At 35.5% G+C, this 22,375-nt stretch overlaps 1 protein-coding gene across 1 annotated transcript in view; it reads right to left on the bottom strand.

Moving 5' to 3' along the window:
• LOC150089381 (cytosolic carboxypeptidase 1-like) overlaps window positions 1–22,375 on the bottom strand; it is a 669,910-nt gene that overhangs the window by 630,661 nt on the left and 16,874 nt on the right. The window lies entirely within an intron of this gene.

Raw genomic sequence — 22,375 nt, 5'->3', positions numbered from 1 at the left:
AAAAAAGTCAAATTACTGAAAATTAACAATCCAATGGCTGCTTATTACAAACATTAACAATATGCTACCCAAAGAGAACTTCTTGAGACCTAATGCACTGCTTCCTAAAATTTTGTGTCCTGTTATTCTTGTTTTACCTGCCACAGTGAAAATACCTGCCTTGTTCATTATTTATTCCTTTAAGGGCCTTATACACCTGAAGTGCTTAGTTGCCAGACTCTGCAGTCCACATCTAAGATGTTCCTCATAGGGCCACCCCACAGCACTCCCAAATAATTTTAGCTGCCCTTCTTTGGACCCTCTCAAGGAATTATGTCCTTCTTTTAGGTCCGACTCTCAAACCTCAAGTCCTCACAATGCAGTATAAAAAAAAACTAGGGAATATATCACACATCGTATGGTAAAGTGACACAACTCAAAAATCTTACCTTAAAATCAACTCAGCTTACTGGTGGTGGCATTTATTACACTGAAGAAACATTTTAATGGTTCGATGAAGGGCTTGATAATGATGATTGTGCATGGGAGTGTGATGCAGTCTTAGATGTTACAGGCTCTTCTGCTGACTTTGATGGTAGCTAATACCACTTTTCTTGAAAATTTTGTCAAGAGAAAGTTGAACATGTGCCTTAATTCTTTTCCTGGAAATCTATAGCGAAGTCTATTACATCTTACTACAGAAGTATAAAGTTTATAGCAAAATGTAACTCTTGACATCTCTGGACCACTGAACTCTGCATTAGGGTCAAATTCTTTCACAATGTTTAGAAGCTTCTCAAGGTAAGTGAAGGCTTCACTGAGAGGTCATATTCAAATTCTTTATGGAAAGACATTGTGATGATTTCTAGCCTAGTTAATTGTTCATCTCATGTAGTACCACTTTAAAGTAGTATAACTGGATTCATAGGCTGAATATAGCAGGAGATATCTGGGGGCATAAATACAAATTTAATTTCTGGATAAAGATCCTCCGCTGAATGTGGGTGTCAGGAGCCTTGAATATCAAATTATTCCTGCTACAATACTGTCTAACTGCTGGAATAAAACAAAGACAAAACCAATCATAAAACATAAGACTAAACATATACCAGCTTTTACATTAATAGGAAGAGCACAGTAAATAAATTTGATGAAGTACTGGTTAAGTCATCAAAGGAAGATGATAGGGCTATTATAAACATGCTGCCATGCAGATAAAGGAGATGCAGAATTTGGATATGGTTAGCACAATGTGTATAGAAAAGACAAACATGATGGAGAGGGTCATGCTGCTGGTTAAGTATACACAGTGTAAATCAGTGTAATCAGCAGGCATGGAGTAGCCAGTTTTTGGTGTCACATTAGCTCTAGGAAAACAATGAGAGTAGAGGTATGTGATGACTATAATGAACAACTATACAAACAAAACAGGCCGATAAATCAGAACGTCTTACATAGGATTTTAACTTTCCAGATAAAGAATGGAACTCACAGCAGAAGAACATTTCTGGGTTTACTGGATGATTGTTTTCTACAGCAGTATGTTAGAGAGTGTTAGGCAACAAGAGAAAGCAAATGCTCTTGATCTGATTATCGGCAGTGACCCTTCATGCATTAGGAATCTTCAGGTAAAGGGAACATTTTGTGGGCATTAGTGGACATAACTCTGCCATAGTATCCAGTGATGACACTTGTAGAAGAATAAGAGATATTTACCTCAATATGATATCGCACATGTAATGCAGTAGGGCCACATGTCCAAAATTACATATTTTGGACATGTGGCCCTAGAAACTTTTGGACAAGAAACTGAAGGACATATATGCTCCCTAACGACTATTTTTAAAACTAAGTATATGGCCTTACTGCAGTTATCATAACTGAATCTCCGTATCATTACCCTACATGTAACTCAGTTTAGAACACTTCCATATGATACTCTCCAGAAATTAAAATGAATAAAAGATTAACATAAAATGATTACAGTAAAAATTCAATTGAAAACAACTAAAAAATTTATTAAAATTTCAAAAAACAATTAAAAAATTAATTAAATTTTGAAAAACGATGCTCACAGGAATCACGTGATCAGGGGAATTTCCATTCCTGGAGCATCATTTTTAAAAATTTACATTATACTTTTCAAATTAATTTTTTAATTGTTTTGTGAATTTTTATTTAATTTTTGAATTATTTTTAATTGAATTTTTTAAGAAGATATCTTACAAGGAGATCAATATTCATAGGATCTGCCCACTAGAATCTAGTTAATATATGCCATTTTCAGATGTCCAACAAAGTCATGGAGATCCAGTCAGGTGTCACATCTTCAGATGGCAAATTCCACAGAAACAGCAAATTTTGCTTATAGCCAATAGGGAGTGGCCAAATCCTTGAGTCCGTATCCAAGTAAGGTTCAAATCAAATAGTTCTTCCAAAATGCATGCTCTTGGGAGGGGTGTTATTTGGTTTTTAGGAGCATTAGCAACTAAGGCCATATTGCTCTGGGGATATGCGGTGGTCATTCCCTGACCTTTCCGCATCCTCCGTATTTGGTGGTGACGGGCTCGAACCCTGGTCTAATCAAGAAGCGTGTGCTATGCACTGCTGCTCCTTCCCACCTGGCTACGGAGGCGCCTGCTCTTGGGAGGGGTATAAACACTTGTCTCAGTAAGGTGTTCCAAAAGGGAATCAAATATCTAAGCAAGATCCACATTTGTCAATGATGCCTAAGCATTCAAGATGAATGCACAACTGAAAGCTCATTTGCAAGTCCAGCAAATGTCCAATTGAAATCAAGGGAGATGACTCCAGTAACTTCTATTATAGGTCAGTAGAACATCGGTACATTGATTGGACCATTGAATTGAAGCATGCCAGGCAAATTAAGAAGACATCTTACAAGGAGATCAATATTCATAGGACCTGCCCACTAGAATCTAGTTGATATATGCCATTTTCAGATGTCCAACAAAGTCCTGGAGATCCAGTCAGGTGCCACTTAAATTAGATAAGTCCAGTTGATTAGGTGCCTTCCTGATCTCGAGAAATTTGAGATCCAGCAATAATCCACAAGTCAGTTTGTTATTTCCAGGGTAAACTCTGGTTGGTCCAATTAATGTCAATGTAGGATCAGCAAGATATACAGGATCTGTTTAATATACATATCAAGTCTTTGCCAGTCCTCTTAGAGTAAGTAAGTTTCTCAAACGAGGACTAACATAATATAATAACATAATGGAAATATAATATCCAAGTATTCAGATATCACATTCTTGGGCGTAGTATTCTTTTGGATGATTTGCCAATTTTAAATTCTTAATGTTTCTCAATATATAAAGTATTTAGAAACAGTTCAATCCAAGTTAATCCAGAATTCAGTCTCTATTCATTGTTGGAGGGTGGGAATATAGTGGTCTACACAGAAAGACCAGCATATGCTGGCTAACTGCAAACTCTGTGCCTACTATTCTGCAGGCATGAAGCAATACCAGCAGGATTATTCTTTGCAAAGAAATCAGTATGGTTCAAGATCTTTGAATGTGTTGCCCTATGGAACCCATGTACCCATGCCATACGTGATCATAGGAACAAACATGGCAATATAATAAGCTAGCAAAACTTTTTCTACTCAGTTCCCAGCTGTTCCTGGAGATTTTGACAAAGGGTCCTAGTGAATTTATTTATTTTAGTGACAAGATTGTTAATATGAGGAATGAAGCTTAGGTGTTTGTCCACCAGGAAACCAAGGTATTTAAACCAGAGAGACAAGCAAAATTTTGGAACCACTGATGTATGTTAAGTAATCTGAATTACAATTTATAGATATGGTCCATTTATTAGTTTTTGTCTATTCAGACAAGCTGGGAAAGTGATCATGGTTAGCATTCATTTCCAATTCCATGCAAGAGTTTTCAGAAATAAGTATGGTAAGCTCATTCATATAGGCTACCAGTTACACCTTGTTAAATTCCCTTTTCATCCAATTGTTGAGTAGCAAGTTCCAGAATAAGGGCCAAAGGATAGTCCTCTGGGAATGCCCTCTGGAGACTGCTCTAGAAACAATTTAATATTTCGATGTGAATTGTATCCTCAGTTGAGAAAGCAGCTTCTTGTGATATGAAATACTTGCATTGAACAATTAGCTTCCTGTAGCCTTGCAAGAGCACTTTACTTATCTTACCTACCACAAGGTGTTGAACGTACCCTCAAAGTCCACAAAAATGGTTAATTCACACTTGGATTAAGAGGTTCTCACATGGTGCCTAATATCAGCCAGAGCATACTAGACTTTCCAGCACCATATTGTCAAGAGGAGAACAGATTATGAGTTTCAAATAAGTTGATGATTCTTTTGGCAAGCAGTCTTTCAAGCAGTTCCCAGGGTAAAATTAGCCAACAGGCCTTCACATCTCATTTTTTTAACCCCAGGTTTCTGAATTATTTTTAGGAATCTGGAAATCTGGAGAAATGCCTTCGGACAAACATTTACTGCACAGTATGAGTAAGATATCAGGCTTAAGTTCAAAGAATTTTAAAATGAAGATATTTTTCATAAATCCAATGGAGGACATATTTTCTTCTTAAATTTTTTCACAACTAGTTGCAGTTCCTAAACGAAGAAGAGGTCAGTTATCTCACTGGAAATATATATGGAAATTCTTTTCAGAAGTTTTTGGTGTTTGTTCTCTAAAAGTTGAGTTCAAAGAAAACACTAGGGGGCAGCGATCATAGCGTATTGATGTGGGATGCCAAGCATGAAGGATTTTTCTTTCCCAAAAAGGTGGCTGCAGTGGTCTTAGAAAGTTTTTAAATTCTTTTCAGTGGAACAAACTGATGTTAGCAACTGCAAATACTAAATGGGAGTAATTGTAGAAGCTACTAAGCTTTTAATACCAACTAAGAACTGTTCAAGGTTTAGACCTAAACGGATGTAAGATGAACTGATGAGACTACCTACAAAAGCCTATTATAAATATAAACTATTCTGCAATGAGATCAGTGGGGATAGGGGTAAGCAAGCCGACAGATTAAGAGAAGCTTTGGCTAAGAATTCTTTGTTATATTAACACTACAAAGAAACAGATGAACCATATTGATGTCTTTGTTATTTACATATAAGATAGTTATAAATATAACTATTGATGATTCCAATTCATGCTGCTGATAAACTGGATAAATATCTTGCATCTGTCTTCATGCATGAAGTAGTTTAGGGATTGAAACATACAGCAGCTGGGAAAGCAAGTTGTTGGGGGTTTCAAGGCCTGCTGGGGGTTCACATAAAATAAGCAAATACATGGGATGTGTAAGGATTATTAAGAGTAAAACAGTTGCAAATATACTTGTGTGCACTAATGTGAGGAGCATGGTAAATAAATTTAATGTATTTGGTTAACTCATAAAACACAAACATTGTAGGTATAAAGGAAACATGGTACTACCCAGACATAAGGTAGGCAGAATTTGAATGTGATTAGTACAATGTGTACAGAAAGGACAGACAGGAAAGTGAGGGGGAAAAACTTATGCTGTTAGCTAAGTACATGGAACCCAAGGCAGTGCACCGAGTCAATAGACGTGGCCAGTGCAATGTTCAGTCAGTTTGAAGTGACATAGGCACATCAAACTGACTGAACACTGCATTGGAAAAACAAAAATGAGAGTAGGAATGTGTCATGGTCAAACCACTGTAATGAGTATAACAATTATACATACAAACAGAGCATGTCAGAAAATCAGAATGTCTTATAACAGGGAATTTTAACTTTCCAAGCTACTGCAAATTGAGGTGGGGAGGGTTGTCAGTTACACATGAGAAAGACCTCACTGGATTAATTGGATGATTGTTTCCTAAACCAGTATGTCAGTGAAGCAACAAGAGCAAGCAATACTGTTCATCTAATTATCAGCAGTGACTCATTGTGGATTGGGAATCTCCCAATTACAGGAACTACTATATGGCAGTGATCACATTGTTTTGATGTAGGATCTATTTAAATATATAGGGGAAAGGGGAAATAGAAAAAAATATATATAAATAAGGGAAAGGCTTTTGTTTTCATAAAAGTGACTACAATAGTCTTGGGGCAGTTTTTAAATTCTATTCAGTGAAGCAAACCGATTATGTTACTAACTGCAAATTCTAAAGGGAAATTATTCGGACAAGTAATCGCAGAAGCTACTAAGCTTTTTATACCAACTAAGAGATACTGTTCAAGGCTTTCATTGGTTCACCTAAACAGATGAACCAATGAAAATAGTACCAGAGAAAAAAAATACATAGGATGCATGTATATTATTAGGGAATACAAAAAACTGCCATAAGTATAAACTAGTCTGCAATCAAGTCACTATGTCCATTAAGCAAGATAAGGTGGATTAAGAGACATCTCTGGCAATTAATGAAAAAAAAGTAGCAAAGTATTTTTTACTTTTGTTAACAGCAGAAGGAAAGAGATGAACCACACTGATCCACCAGGTATGAATGGTACAAATAATAAATTGAATAAACATTTGCATCTACATTCACACATCAAGACTTTTTTTATAGGGGGATGCCAGAAGTATATCAAATTCTAACAGGGAGCTAAATTATTTTTGGATAATTGAAAGGAAAGTGGAAGAAAACTTGTTGAAACTAAAAGTAAATAGGCATCCAGGGTAGATGGGATCTATCCAATTATAGTAAGGCAGGCTGAAAAGGAGGCAGTATGAAAATCTTTAGTCACAATTATGAGATCATCCTTGGTTTCATGAGGAGATCCCTCTGGAGATGTGCAAATGTCTCCCCAATTCACAAATGGAGATCAAAGGGTGAAGTGAGTAATTATAGACTTGTAAGATTGACTTCTGATCCAAGAAAATGGAGTCACTGGTTAAAGAAGTAGCACAGGAATGCAGCTATGGCAATCATAGCATGAACTTGTTAAGGGGAAATTTTGTCTGACCAATTTGATTGGCTACTACAAATCGGGGAGGGGGGCTGTCAGTTACTGTGATGCAGTACCAAAGGAACTGGATACAAAAATTAATTTTTGCATCATATATTTAAATCCTAGTAAAGCTTTTGAGAATGTTTCACATGAAAGAATGCTATACAAATTGGGGTAGTATGGCATTAGCAGGAAGTTCCTGCTATGGATAAAGATATGGCTGAATGGCAGAAGAAGAGGATAGGTATAAATGGATACTGCTCTTCTTGGCCTATTGTTATTAGTAAAATCAGTAATTAAAGCTTCAGTGCTGGGCTTATTTTAAATATTAATTAATGATACTGATAAAGAATTATTAATATGTATAATTAAATTTACAATTTAAAATTTAATTAGTTTAGGCTATGCTTAATAAAATATATATTAAAAACTCCACGTGGTAAAAGTGTGGTTAATTATACATATTAATAATTCTTAACGGATAACAACCACGTAATGTCCTTCCCCAACTATATTAGATACTGATAAAGGTATATTAGGCTTAAATGTCTAAATTTGCAGATGATACAAAGGTCTTTCATCAAATTATTCATGAAAGAACACCATATCATCTCAGAAACTGTATGCTGATGGAAAACCATGATAAATATTTATCATGGTTTTCCATCAGCATACTATCAGTATAATAGTATCAGTATAATATTATACCATCAGTATAATATATATTTCAGTTTTATATATTTTTTACATGTGTTTGATGTTATATTTTAGTATATATTATTTATATAGACTATATTTAACCAATAAAATTAATTCTCCATTTTTTCTTTTTCATTTATATTTATTTTGACCAAATTTATTTTTGATGGGATTTTGACTTAAGAATTTTTGCATCAGGATTATGATCAGGACCAATCTTACACAGTTACAAAAAAATTAATAAACTATATTAACTTTTGTTAAAATAAGTGAAACACGATTCAAAAAAATTAGCACATACACATGCTAATTTTTTTAGATTGCTTTTGATATAGCCTTTGACTAATGGGAACAAAAGTCTGAAGTTGCTGGTGCCTGCAAGGGAAATATGCCTTCTCTTACTATGGGACAAGCTTGGATGACAAGGAACTAGGCTTCGGGGTGGCTCATCCTTCTTTCCTATCACTGATTATGCAGAACCTACGGAAGTAAATTTTGACTTATGCTTCCTGTTCTATCCTTTGTTATCCCCTGATTATTCAACCCCCATAATGTTATTTCCAGTGTGTAAATACCAGAACTGGGAATTTTCTGTTACACACAGCAGAGCATCTTTTTGGGTTTGAGGTGAGCTAAAGAGGTTATCCTGCTTTATTTTCTATCACTACACAACTGGATAGGGAGTGGTTCTTTGATTTCCTCAAAACTTCTTCAAGAATGTCTTTCATTGTAGGCACTTCTTCACAGACAACTGTAGTATTAGCATTTCCCTTATCAAGAGAGACTAATCCTTTTACATATTTGTTTTCTTCCACTAGATATTCACTTAAGCTAGACCCATGTCTTTCTTCACAATCATCATTTTCTTCCATCTTGTGTTAGAAACCTGAATGTCAGAACCAGTTCAAAATAGTTTCTTGTAAAACTTCCTCCCCACTTAATGACTGGATTGCATGAAGTGCTGATATCGATTTTTTAAACTTTCAATTCTGTACTGTAGTTTTCCACAAGTTTTCAGGATATTGCAGTCTTGTAGTAACAAGACTTAATAGCTCACATCAATACTTAATATGGTGGTCTAAAAAGTCAGCAGTTGCTCATTACTTTTGTTCCATGATAGCTAGTAGAATATTAACAAGCAGCAGAATCTTCAATTTTCTTTCTACATCTGCTGGCTCACAGTTTTATGTCACTCCCTGAATACTGTTTTAGTCATCCACACCTTCTTACTGCAGAACCAAGTAACAGAAAGATGTCTATGTAGTATCCACATGACATTCTTTAAATACACAAGTTTGCCAGCATTTTCAGTTTTCAATTTTTATCAAGTAGCACTATAACAAAAAAAGTACACTTAACTTTTATCAAAAAAAGTTTTTAAATCAAAATTTTTTATATTGGAATATGTCAATAAAATAGCCGTTCCATCAGTATTGAACTGGATTTCAATAAGATAGTCACTCAGCATGCATATATATATATTCTATTATTATTTTTTTTTTTTTAATTATAGTCAAATTCTGGAAGCAAGATATGGAAGTATAGCTTCACATATCAGTTTGGCTGCAAAGCTGTTCAGATATAATACACCCCAATCTTTTGTTGTAAAGATGTTACTGAGCTGCAACTGCTTCGAGAACATTTTTAGTTTATATAGTCAGTCTTTTTTTTCTTTCATTCATTATCAAATAAAAATTGTAAAAAATATTTTCTTATTAAGCTTAAATGCCACAGAGCCTCAGGAAATCATCAATGTAGCTCTTTAACAAATTCGGCTAAACACACCACTGTTCAAAGGGATACAGTTAAGAAAAATTATTTTTTTTCATTGCCACAATGTAATAAACAATGTTTTGTTGCAACACTAACAGCCATCTTTTTTTGGGTGCAAAATACATTATGTAAAGTGGGCATGTGACATACTTTATAGTCTATTCGGTTTATCTTTCTGAAAATAACAGCTCTTATCAAATTTCTTATTATCGAAAAAGCAAGAATAAAAAAATTTGAAATAAAGGCAACAAAGGAACTCACCAAATTCCCCAATTTGTTCAGCGATGCTTTAAGAACAAAATCCTACTTCAGAACAACTTATCTTATCTCTGTGAATATATCTCACTCTTCTCATCAATGAAGATTATTAAATCAAATACCATTCAAGTTTAGTGGGCACACCTACCTAGATGATGGCCTGAAATTAGGATGTCATTGTGCACACCCAAACTATGAACAGTTAGCTGACAAAATGCAGTGCTATGTATTTCATTAATATGGTATGTCATGCCTAAAGTAGAAAATAGGTGATAATGTTCGTTTGTTTTCTTTTCTTAGAATTTTATTTAAAAATATTCAATAAAAAGATTCACTTTTGTGTGTTTTTATGATCATGCCTGCAGACCCTTTTCAGATTGTATTTCTTTCCCAAAAGAAATAAAAGTTTGAGAACAACTATTATAGAGTATATCTATGTAATACCTGTGTGCCCTTCAATGCCTATATCACAAGTTACTTATGGGCACGACACAGCCCAGATTCAGAAAGGTTACAATCAGGCAAATTCATCTCTGTTAAAACCAATAAACTGATAAACTGCAGGAACGACAACCTTCTCCCAAATAAACTGCAGGAACAACAACCTTCTCCCAAGATAATTAAGGATTAGGAATTCCATGAAAAGTAGAGACCTTTCAGAATTATCAGGGACACTCAAAACAGAATCTCGGTGCACTTATTAATTTCATATGATGCAATATGACATACAATTTGGATAGAAAAATTTTCTATGCAACAACTCCAGCACACCCTTAACAAAAAGGGTGTCTTGTAACCTTTGCAATATAAAAGTCAAACTTAAAAAAAGCAAACAGGCAATCTTAAGCAAAATAGTGTAAACTGGAGAGAAAGTATATACAGTTCATTTGTTTACAGTTCAGCCAACTCCTAAATATAGCAAAGCCACCACTGGAGAGTTCACAAAATCTGATCAACAGACTACCATAAACACATTCAACCTTGACTCAGCCATGGCTGATCAGTGCAGACTCAAACCACATGCAACCTGCCACTTCCACCATTTACCAAACAAATGAGATACAAAACTACAACAGCAGAGAAGACTGGACAAAGTCTTCACATGATGATATTCTTCATTGCTTCTGCTCATCCACAAGGCTGGGGAGCACAAATTTTGCGCAGACTTTCCTTTTCCCTAAACCTTCATACAGAATTTTATGAATCATCTTATTCATATCCAACTCATCAGCCATCATTCTGAGGGTCAAACAATGATCCCTTGCACAATTTCCCAAACTTTTGCAGCTCTGTCCTCATTTCGAGAAGTTGACAGATGCCCACTTTTTGGGTCATCGCAAACATCCTCACATCCACCTTTGAACTGCTTATAACATTCAGACACACTGGTAAGTTTCATCACTATAAACAGTTTTTAACATTTCATATATTTTGGTTACAGATTTTCCCAGTTTAAAACAAAATTTGATGTTCATTCATTGCTCCACTGCAAAATCATCACACAGAATGTTTAAGTTGCTAACAAAACTGGTTGTTACTTTCAATGTGCTATCCTACTGGACAATCTCTGTACCACTACCTATTGAAGTTTGAACTACAAAATACCACTTCTGTTTATTTTCAAACTCATCAAAGATGACTGCAACAGCACCAGTCAGGGAACTTTATTGCCACAAGTCATACATGTGTACGTGAATCTTGAATTTTCGTAGATTGTAATTTTCAACAAATATATGTGAGGGGAAAGAAAGTTTGTTCTGGAGAATATATATAAAAGGAATAAATGAGAATAGGGAAAAGTTGGTTATGCAAGCTTGGAGTTGGATAGTGAATGCATCATCATCACCATTAGCCATTTTCAATCCACTGCAGGATGAAGTCCTCTCCAGCAACTTTCCAGTTCCTTCTGTTTTGTTCAATGGCCATCCATTTACTACCCACAAACTCTTGAATTTCATCTGTCCATCTCTGTCATTGTCTTCCAGGTTTTCTTCTAGCTCCTCTTGGATACCATTCTGTTATTTTCTTAGTCCATCTGTCATTATGTCTTCGAGATATGTGTCCTGCCCAAGACCATTTTAGTGTTTTAGTTTTGATAAGAATGTCCTTTACTTGAGTTTGCTGCCTAATCCATGTGTTTCTCTTCTTATCTAACAGTCTGATTTGCAATATAATTCGTTCCATTCTTCTCTGTATAGTTCTCAGCTTCTCTTTCATTCTTTTGCTGAGTGCCCACGTTTCACTTCCATAAGTCATGGTGGGGAGTATACATTGGATCATTATTCTACGTTTCAGACAAATTGGGATATTGCTCCTCAGTATGACTATATTTCCTGAATGCTATCCATCCAAAATTTATTCTTCTCTTGACTTCCAGCCATTTATCATTATTACAGCTAATAACTTGTCCCAGATAAGTACATGACTCCACCTTTTCAATTACTGCTCCTTCAATCATTATATCGCTTTCTGTGGCATACTTGTTCCTCATTACTTTTTTTTTTTTTTTTTACTTTTGTTTTAGCCATATTCATCTTTAGTCCAAAATCCTTACTAACTCTGCATAACTGATTAAGATTTTCCTCTAATTCTTTGGGATCGTGGCTTATGACCACAATGTCATCTGAAAATCGTAAATGGTTTAGGTACTCTCCATTCACATTGACTCCTTTCTGCAACCAGTCTAATCTTCTGAAAGCTTCCTCAAGGGCAGCAGTAAACAACTTTGGGGATATTGTGTCTCCTTGTCGAACTCCTTTCTCAATTTTTCAGAATGGATGCTGATGCCAATTGAACAGAATAGTGCCTAAAGAAAAATCAAGCATCAGAAACTAAACTAAACGTCTATGAGATGAATGGAGAGATTTTGTAAGAGGATCATTAATTAAGCTGACTGTCTTCTTTTGAATGGAGTCTAGAAGCTTGAGAGAGGTTTTAGAGGTACATCCCCAGATGGGGAAGGATATTCTATGGTAGGGAAGTCAGGTAAAGAAAACCCAGTTTATTTAATGCAGAGGAAGGAATATTTGTGATGTGCCTATGCCAAAAGGGATTTAAAGTCTGGGTAACTTCAAATGGAGATATATATAAAATTTTCTAGTAATGCGAGTGTCATCAAAGATGAGCATAGGAGTAGTAGATTTTTTTTGTGAGAAGAAAGACAGGCCTGAGTTTGAGAAGGAATGAAGTTAATTGAGGTTTTCTGACTCTGTTAGAGAATTATAAGGAAATCAGCATTTAAGGATCTGGTGGCAGATATCCAAGATGTAGTTTCTGCAGAGTAAGATTTCTCAAACTGGAAGATGAGATAAAGTGTGCTTTCATCAAACTATGATCTTCTACCACTAACTGCATATCTAGAGCTCATAGAGTTTATAGTTGGTGGAAGATCATTAACAAACAAAATGAAAAGAGTGGGAAGGAACTGAACCTTGGGAATCAATAGCAATAGTGAAGTTAGAAGACACAGAGCCATGTATCATCATTCACGGAGAGTAGTCAGAGAGAAAACTGAATGCCCAATTGCAAAAAACAGTCACAATCTGAAACACAAAAGCTTGTTAAGAAGACCTTTATGCCAAATACAATCAAAGGCCTTAGAAAATCTAAAACAACTGCTTGAGTACCACCAAACATTACCACTGAATTTCTCCACAGTTGGGCAACATGAGCAGTATATCATCAGCAATATATCATCATTGGATCACCAATGACAGAATTCATACTGGCAATCACTGATCAGATGGAGGGTTTTAAGATAGTTTAGGAGGTGGAGGGAGGAGGGTTTTAAGATAGTTTAGGAGTTATTAGAACCTATAGTAATGGATTTCTCCATTACTTTGGAAAAAGTAGAGGTAATTGTAATGGGACAATAATTGGGTGGGAGAGATCTGTCACCCTTTTAAGGAACTGGCTGGATATGAGCTAATATCCAAGGAAAAAAAAAAGAGTAAGCTCAAAAGCATAGGTTTTGAGGGGAAAAAAATGGAGAAATGCCATCAGGACCTAAAGCTTTCTTGACATCAAGATTGTTCAAAATTCTACTAACATGCTTTTGTCAAAAGATCATAGGAAGCATTGAGTAAACTGTTGTCGGTATAGTAGGAAGTGGTTTACTAAGATCGTCGATACATGAGTTAGAAGAAAAGTAGAATGCCAGTAAGCCAGCTTGTTCTTTAGCTAAAGATGCAACAGAACCATCAAGTTGTAACAGAAGTAGGAGTACAGATGGGCAGAAGTTGCAGCCATAGCTTTGGCAAGAGATCAGAATGCTCAATTACTAATTGGACAAGGACCAAGCATTGGTTATAAGCAGATTGCAATATGCAAAATTTTTATCTTTGACAGCTTTTACACATTTATTGGAAAACTAAGGTATAGATAAGGAATGAGATTTTAGGGTGAATTGATTTCATCACTAAAAGAACAATTTCATTGACACGATCTTTTTTTTTTTTTTTTTTTGTGAAAACCCCAAACATGAGAGATATTAGAACCTATAGTACTTAGTACCGTGCTTGGGTTGGAGGTTGAGAAGACAAAAGAAGATATTTGTTGACATTAGACTTGAACTTCTGAAGACTATAATTTTCAGGAAATATGTGTGAAGGAAGGTTGTTCCAGAAAACGGCAGTTGAATGAATAAATGAGGAAGATGAAAAGTTGGTTCTGTGAGTTTGAAGTTGGACAGTAAATGGATGTTAGCTGGTGGCAGCACGTGTTCGGACTGTTTTGAAAGAGAGAGTGGGAATTATAGAAGCCAATTCAGAGGAACGGAGCCCATGGAAGTATCTGTAGAAAAGGCATGCAGCAGAAACAGTACATCTATGAGACAGAGTGGAGAGACTCTGTTAGAGAGGAGTCATTAATTAACCTAACTGCCCTCTTCTGAATAGAATCTAGAAGACAGAGAGGTTTTGGGGGCACCGCCCCAGATGTGGGAACAATATTCCATGGTAGAGTGGATTTACGATTTGTACAGAGTGAACAGCTGTTTGGAAGAAAAGTAAAGGCGAGAGCGAAAAGAAAACCAAGTTTTTTAGATGCAGAGGAAGCAATATTTGTAATGTGCTTGTGCCAAGAGAGATTAGAAGTCAGAGTAATCCCCAAAAGAGATATATCAACTTGCCTAGAAATCAGAGTGTCATCAAAGGTAAGCTGAGGAGCAGAAGAATCCTTTTTGTGAGATATAAGACAAGAATGAATTTTAGAACGGTTGAAATCAACTAAGTTGGCTTTGCCCCACTGGAGAATTACCTGGAGATCGGCATTTAAGGAATTGGTAGCAGATATTCAAGAAGTTGAAGCTGATTGAGCAGGGCAAGGTTTCTCAAAATGAAAAGTGGAATGCAATGTGCTATCATCAGCAAAACTATGGATAGGATTTCCAGTCAATGGAAGAAGGTCATTAATATAGAAGAGGAAAAGAGTAGAGGAAAGTATTGAACCGTGGGGGACACCAGCATTAGTGGAGAAGTTAGAAGAGAGAGCCATCTACCATCACCCTCAGTGAGTGATCAGAGAGACAACTGGATAACCAATTACAAAAAACAGTTGGCAAACCATAAGATGGAAGCTTGTTTAGAAGACCTTTATGCCAAACACGATCGAAAGCCTATGAGATGTCAAGAGCTGTTGTTGTTGTTGTTTGGTTTTTAGGAGCATTAGCAACTAAGGCCATATTGCTCCGGTGCGGTGGTCATTCCCTGACCTTTCCGCATCCTCCGTATTGGTGGTGACGGGCTTGAACCCCGGTCTAATCAAGAAGCGTGTGCTACGCACTGCTGCTCCTTCCCACCTGGCTACGGAGGCGCCGATGTCAAGAGCAACTGCTTGTGTTTCACCACACGTTTCCATTGAATTTGTCCATATATGGGTAACATAAGCCAGAATATCACCATTTGGATCGACACTGACTGAATCCATACTGGTGATCGTTGATCAGACAGAAAGTTTCTAGGTAGTTTAAGAGTTGGTGGTTAATTGATTTCTCCATTACTTTAGAAAGAGTAGAAGTAATTGCAATGGGACGATAACTGAATGGGAGGGACCTGTCACCCTTTTTAGGAACTGGAAGGATATGAAAAAATTTCCAAGCAGAAGAAATCACACCTCTGGAATAAGCAAGTGAAAAAAGGCGACAAAGAACAGGAGCACAGGTTTTGAGAACAAGTGGAGAAATACTATCAGGACCTGGAGCTTTCTTAGCATCGAGATTCGTCAAAATCCTTCTGACGTCCTTTTGACGGAGGACCACAGGAGACATTGAATGGAGCGTGTTGGGAATGGTGGGAGGTGTTTTACCATGATCATTAATACAAGAGTTGGAAGAAAAATGGGATGCTAGCAGGTCAGCTTTATCCTTGGCTGAAGTGACAACAGAAACATCTGGATTGGACAGAGGTGGGAACAGAGATGGGCAAAAGTTGCGGCCAATAGCTTTGGCATGAGACCAGAATGCTTGGCTACCATTAGGGCAAGAAGCAAGTTTTCTACTCTTAGCCTGTTCAAACTCTAAACAGGCACTGTTAAAAAAGCACTGCTCCAATGCAGAAGTATATTTAAAAGTATATGCTACTAGCCACACAGGTTTAAATACATTTTTGTATCTCATCAATGAGTAGATGGGCAACATGAGCAGCTGAACAATCCAGTGATAAGATATATATTTCATATCGTCTCGCACTGGTCAAAAGCTTTCCTGTGGTGAAATATACTTTGGATATATCTCACCAATAGGTTGTTCAGGTCTTCACAGTGCCCACCTACCCATCAATGAAATAAAATAAAAAAAAAGGGGGGGGGGGAACAAAACCAGTTGATGGATAGTGGCATACACTTTAAATAAAGAGCAATATAATTCACTGAAGTAATGCTTCAATTGAGAAGTACATTGAAGCAGTGCTTTTTTATTTAGAATAGTGCAATTCCAAGGTAACTCACGGTGAAGTGCCTCAGCTGTCTTATGGTACACACCTCTCAACCACACGCTCTAACTTCCTCTAAGAAAAATAGTCAAATCACAAAATTCCTGTAAACCCACATCAAACAGTATGATATAGACAATGGAGAGTTACTTTGTTGACAAAACTTGGAGGTGATGATCCCACACCTAACAATTATGGGCATACACATTGCTGCTTAACTAGAAATGGGCCACATTGGCACACAAGGTGTCCCCCCAGTCACATATCATCAACTTTACCCCAGGGGCACACATCTGGTATGGGCTTGGTACACCTAGGGTCCTGAGCTGGATATCATCATTCTTCCCTTTCTTGGTGATTCCCTTCTACTTCTCTCTCTCAGGGTAATTCAGAAAAATTTTTTTTTTCGGCTGGTGCAGCATAAGCCTCAGGCTTCCTTGTACCATATGGCTAATAATAATAATAATAATAATAATAACTTCCATCCTTGGCAGGAACCACAGAGCAAAGTTTTTACAATGACAAGGATGAGTTTGTGTTAGCTGTTGCAACACATGGATCATGTACAGGTACCAATAAATATGGAATGAAGAACTGTACAGACAGTTGACTATGGATTGTTATGCTGTCATGGTACCATGCAATGCTAACAGATGAATGCCAATTTCATGCTGCAACACTAGCCACAACAACAGCAATCTCTACAACCACCATCATGAATTGGGGAAGATCCTCTGCTGCAAGCTACAGATAATTCACCTGTTTCTAAAAATATTGTGCAGCCCATTTTGGGAAAGTGATACTCTCCTTAAATCTTTTAAATGACAGTATTCTTTAAGTGCAATCATGATGTTTTTAAAATTTTCCAGATTTTAGAGAGGGATATATAGTCTTCAGTAATTTCAGAGAAACACATGTCAGTGAATATTAAATGCTAACCACTGAAATTATTTACAAAAACCTGTAAACATTTATAAAAACTAATAGATAGTGCTGTAGTTACAAACGTAACAGTTGAAAATACCTTATATGTCATAAAACAGCTTTATTACAAATCTATACATAATCGTCAAGCTTTGTTGTAAAACTCAACAAGGTATGTTAAATGAATATGGTATCGTCGTTTTTTAAATACTCTCAAAAGTGTCCGCAAGAGTCAATGAAATCAGATCAAAATTTTGGCACATAGTCAATTTTCCTCCTGGTGGCAGTTTTTGGATTTTTTGCACTTCCCATTTCTGCATGCACTAAATAGTGATACTGCAATCACCACCTTGTGATTAAAATTAACACTAACTCACTACTGTTAGTATAATCGAAAGTGTAAAAACTAGCATATTTCAGTCCAAATTCTTTGAAATCCAGGCATTTTACAAAAAAACAAAAAACATTTCACAATCCAGAAATATTACAAAAAGCACTGCAGCATTCATATCAACAACTGCATTTGTCTTTAAGGATCCATATTTAAAAAGGTGAAAGGGTAATATTTCTCTATTTTAGTACTATTCAGTAAACTTTGAAACTCAGTGTGAACTGCTTTTGCATATTAAAAATATGTAAGTACAGTTGAAAAACTGTATGTTTCATTAAATTTGTGGTTAATCCCTTCTACAAAAAGCAAGTTACTGATGTGCACAAACAATAGATTTAATGCTACACAACCAAAGTTTTTGCTGCCATTATAATTAGGTCATACATATGGCACTGTCAGCTGCATTACAAGTTATAATACTGGCAAAAATGAAACTAAACAACCTTTTATATTTTATATTACATGCAATAAATTGGTTGAATTTCTCCACAAGTACATTATTAAAATCAGTGTCATGTAAATTTATAAACATTAAAATCAATGTCATGTAAATTCATACACATTGCACATACCTTGTTATTATTCTTTTTAAAAATAATAGTTAATTTTTTATCATCATCCAATGCAAAAAGTATTTTTTCTCCAAAGCACATTCATTGATAATCTCTCTGATACTGATACTATAAACATTTAGAGCTGAGTTTAAAAGAACATGATGACATTTGCTGTAACTTCATTTATTTTCAACTGTTATTTACATTTGTAAACACCAGCACTGCCTATTAGCCTTTGCAAATGTTTACAGATGTAAATAATTTCAATGGTTAGTGTTTAATATTCAATGACATGTGCTTCTCTGAAATTACTCAACACTAGATATACCTTTCTAAAATCTGGAAAATTTTAAAACCCAGCACCTCTCAACCCCCAAGGATACAATACATTAATACTTAACAATATGCAGCTGTCATCCCAGTTCACAAAGCCTAAGAAACATATCAATCTACTATCATCTCCCTCCTGAAATTGGAACCATCACCCCCTTTCCCTTTGACCATTACAATTTCTTTGGAGACTACCCAATTTGTGATACAGAATTCACTAATAACTGCTCCTGGGCTGCCGTACTTTTGATACCACCTGGAACACATCTACGACAGTCTTTCCCCATACCTCCAGGGAATTGAAGCTCTGCACTTTCCCCTCTGGGCGCCTCTGTAGCCAGGTGGGCAGGAGCAGCAGTGTGTAGCACACGCTTCTTGATTTAGACCGGGGTTCGAGCCTGTGACCACCAAATACAGAGGATGCGGAAAGGTCAGGGAATGACCACCGCATATCCCCAGAGCAATATGGCCTTAGTTGCTAATGCTCCTAAAAACCAAACACCAAACAACAACAACAACAACTTTCCCCTCTGACCATTACCCAATTTGTGAAACTGCAGTCACTATCAACTCAGCTCAACTCCTGCACTGTCATATTTTTGATACTGCCTGGTCCTTTGCTGAAGACGAGGTCAAAGGTATTTGTATAAATGTGTACTTTCTCTGACATATGGACATAAAGTAATCTATTAATCATGTACTGGCACACTGCCTATCCATAATTTCTAGTCTAAAAGATGTAAGTTTAAGTGGTACCCATAACTAGATACTCAGACTTACTTGCCCATTGAAGCTGCCTAAAGAAATTTTTATCACACACCTTACAATTATTTGTGTTGTAACATGCTTCCACTATCAACCTGCTTTTACCACTAGTCATTTCCCACACTACACAGACTCAATTTTCACCTGAGATTGATCAAACTTGGTTAACAGTCTGATTAAGACCAAGTATGGGAATAAATCTGATCACTTTCAAGCAGCTTTTAATAAGAAGCAGCATACCCCACCCCCCTCTCTCTCTCTCTCTCTCGCTCAAATGCACTCTTCACCATAATGAAATTCTTCAGCCTCTACCTCAGAATGATGCACTGTATGCCAGTTAGCCCTACAATAGTACTGTTTACAACACTCCTGGCATTAATTACAATATAGACAAGTTAAACTCTGCACAGTTTTAACTACACTGATACATCCCTTATTGCTACTTAAACAAGTCTTCCCATTTGGACTGTAAATGCTTATAGTTATTATGCCTATTTCAAGGTTTAATTTTTTTTTCTAGAATAAATCCAAAAGAGTTGAAATTTAAAAGTTTAACGGAAGTTTAGCATTACATTCTGTGATTTTCATCTAGCCATTTCATCTTTTTCAAAGTTCCATATTAAACTATTTTTTTAAATTATTCTATTAACTATATAAGCTATTTAAATTCATTAATATTTATTGCATATAGCTGGTCTTCAATATTTGTAAATTTTTATTTCTTGAAAGTTTAAGATAAAAAAAAAAAGTTTAAGATAATGAAAAAAAAAACCCTAGATTAAAAAAAAAAAAAATTCTCTTTAAAAAGTCCCTGAAGGTCATGGGATTTCCCACTGCTTTAAACTATTTATTATTTTCCAGGGTTGTTTCTTCTTTACAGAAGGTTATTTTGTTGATTTTAAAATTTTCAGAAGTTTCTTAGTTCAATTATTGCAATAGATAATAACAAATAAGAAAAAACATCAACTCTACAATACAGCCCTTTTAAGACCTCACTACTAAATAGTCTGAGGAGCTATGCACTGCTGATTATTCTTTACAGATGAGAAGAACTCCATGAACTCACACATGTCTGACATTCTTTTATACAGATGGAATTATTTAAAAAATCATTATCTGAAATGTTCAGCCAAATCTAACAATACATATCTATTTTAATACACAATTAACACACTTAATTATTTCTCCATAATCGATACATTTCATTATTAAAATCAACATCTATGGCCATTTGTGTATTTTTTTTTTTTTTTTTTTTTGTTAGTTGTTGGCGCATCGGCTTCTGTGGCCATAATGCACCTGCCAAGGTTTTTGCACTACTCTGATCCAAGACCGAGGCGGGATTCAAACCCGCGACCTTTAGGTTGCCAGGCAGGCACTTTACCCACCCGGCTAGCCCGGTCAGCATTTGTGTATCAAAAATCTACATAATAAATGTTATAAAGCTCAATTAACAGGAACCAAAGGCTGTTCCAGCACATCTCTGCTATCTTAAATGACTGTTAACTCTTTTTTTTTTTTTCATCAAAAAAAACTGAGATATTCTCAATTATACATTACAGTAAAACCTCGATTTAACGGACCCCAATATAATGGATTCCAGATTTAACGGACCAGACAAAAAATAATACAGTAATGTACATACTAATCTCAACCATATTATTTTTTTTTAGGTTATACAAAATTTCAGTGTTATTATTAATTAAAAATTAATAATAATTACCTATTTCCATTACTGTTTTGATAATTACCTACTTTTATTTTTATAATCAAATTCAGGAAATTGTTTTTTATTCTTTCTCAAAACGTGTTCAAATAGCTGTTTTCCCAAATTACAGATAAGAGCAGGCAGTGACTTGCGAGCTGCACGTGACTCCGGACCCTAAACTGCAGGTCTACCAACATGCTTTGTTTCGGTCTCAGTCTACCTCAAGCTATCATGCAGTCAGGTTGTATATAGAGTGTTTTTGTGATTTCTGAATTGTGACTTTATTTATTAAATAATTTTGCAATCCTTACAATTTAAAATGGCATCAAGTGATAAAGGAGTTAAAAGAAAACATGTGAACTAAACGGACCCCAATATAATGGATTCCAGATTAAACGGACCAGACAAATAATAATACAGTAATGTACATACTAATCTCAACCATATCTATATAATAAATGTGGCACAGAAATTAAGAGCTAATTGAGAAATTAGAACAAGACATCTCAGTAGCACGTGTTTGTGAAATTTGCAGCATAAAAAAACAAACTGTTTCTGATATCCGTAAATCAAAGGCCACATTTTATATTTACAACAGAATATTACATATTCTTTATTATAATTTAATCATTTTATATTGTACAGTACTGTATATTATATTAAAGCTTTTTTTTTTTTACATTAAGAACAATAAAAAATGTCCCCCCCCCCCAGGTTAAATTCGATTTAACAGACTCTCAGCATTAACAGACACCACTTCTCCCCTATTAGTCCATTAAATCGAGGGCTTACTGTATTTCAAATGTTTATAACTGCTGAAAATATTTACAGAAATGATGATGGGATCAAGAACTAGCTTTATAATTGGTTAAACACTGTTCAAAATATTCCTTTTCTTTATTCATTATTTCTCCTAATTTTAAAACAAAACTGTGTAGAATTACATAGCTATCTTCTAAAATAAACAACTAAAAATTACAGCAAAAGTATATATTGGTACATGAAAAGTAATGACAAGTACAGGAATTTTCATGCTCAAAACAAATAATGCATTATCATTTTTATGATGAAAATAAAACAAATTGTATTCATTAAACACACATATATACAGAACTTTAAAGAAAAAATAAAAA

Source organism: Mastigoproctus giganteus, chromosome 2 (assembly GCF_048544385.1).
Source record: "Mastigoproctus giganteus isolate SK-2022 chromosome 2, ASM4854438v1, whole genome shotgun sequence".
Classification (NCBI taxonomy): Eukaryota; Metazoa; Arthropoda; class Arachnida; order Uropygi; family Thelyphonidae; genus Mastigoproctus; species Mastigoproctus giganteus.
Note: the sequence above shows the minus strand (reverse complement) of the source record. Positions and strands in the feature narration are given on the sequence as shown.